We start from the raw sequence: 1,672 nt of genomic DNA on the forward strand, positions 1-1,672 counted from the left end.
TATAAAATATAAAATATTTTTATTGTTTTCTGTGGATTTATTTATTTATTTTTATACTGTATTGTTAAGTATTATAATATAATTGGAGGACATGATCACTATTTGGGAATCGTGGACACAAAATATAAAGTCTGTTGAATGGCACGGAGGTCGTGCGGTGTGCCACCAATTCAAAGACAACCATAGCCTGTAAATTACTCTAATTATTAAGGGAAATATTTAAATAATCAATTTATGGAGCGATTTATTTTATTTCTAGGAAGAATAAATTATTTTTTTATATAAAAAAAATTTGTACGCAATTTTTTTTAAAAAATATTATGAGGAATAAAATAGGAGGCGTGGCGAGATTATATTATTTATTGTGGAAGTTATGGGGAGTGGAGAGTAGTGAAAGAAGCATAGCATGCATGTGGTGGCCACTATTGCTAAGTTTCAAAGAGTCCTTGGCCCCCTCACTTGCAATCCACGTGAATCCCATTCAAATTAAATATATATGGAAAATTGTATTTTTGAATCTTAGTTTAATAATTTTTCAATCTTATGGAATTTCAATCTTAGTTTAATAATTTTTTTATATTTGACAATTTTAGTCATAAGGTACCATATCATTGTCACGTCGAGAAAAGTGACTGAATTTGTAAATAAAAATATAAAGATAATAAACTAAAACTGAAATTTTACAACATAGATGACCAAAATTACAAGAAGATAAATATATAATATCAAAAATGCAGTTTTTTTCTGTACACACAATGACCGTTTCAAATAAAAAAGAAGAATTAATTAACTATATATCAGTTTGTAGGTACATGATGTAGTGAATTGAAGAAATCTTGATTATGATGTTTGGTTGCAAGGCGACCGTTCACGTTTCATGTATTATTTGAAACAGATATTGAAGTAATCAACCCAAAAACTGTGCTCTGATCAGCATGAAAACTACAGTTAATGCCAACCCCATAAATATATCGAGAGTGATCACCTATAGATTTATTTGAGCCATGTTTATTAAATAATTATGAAAGGGCTATTTTGTTTAACTTTTAGACTTATTTTAGTTAAACACAATCGAGTCTATCTGTTATTGATATTCGTTTATTTTTTGGTATATATCTGATATATGATATTATGTTGTGTCTTGGAATTTTTGGGCACCTTGATTCGGTCTCGCTTAGATAGTTGCTGGCATCGAGTATGAAATCATATCTCTAAACAATGTTCAATGAAGCATGAATCAGCTCGAGGGTATTATGTATGATTGTTGATATCGATTATTTGACTCTTGATATCCTGAATATGTACATGCATTGCATTCATATGTTAAAAAAATTAGTTTAATACATATTACAAATTAATATATAAGATATTCACGTAAAAACAAATCGTGTGAGGTTTGTGATTTTTTTTTCACTTCAGATGTTAACGTAAACATCTTATGTAAACTACGTACACCGGAAATAAAACTTCCGGTTACTCCCGGTGTATCATGGACAAAGCCCGTGTATGCTAATAGTCTAAAATTTCAATTNTATATATGCATCGTATGCAACATATGTCTGGTTTCCTCCAATTTTTAATCATATTCATGTTACTTTCATAAAACTATATTTTACTTTTTTAAAGTAACAAAAACTTTCATTATTTCAATCAATTTCATTTTCAATTATAA

The sequence above is a fragment of the Primulina huaijiensis genome, chromosome 9 (genome assembly GCF_012295235.1).
Source record: "Primulina huaijiensis isolate GDHJ02 chromosome 9, ASM1229523v2, whole genome shotgun sequence".
Taxonomy (NCBI): domain Eukaryota; kingdom Viridiplantae; phylum Streptophyta; class Magnoliopsida; order Lamiales; family Gesneriaceae; genus Primulina; species Primulina huaijiensis.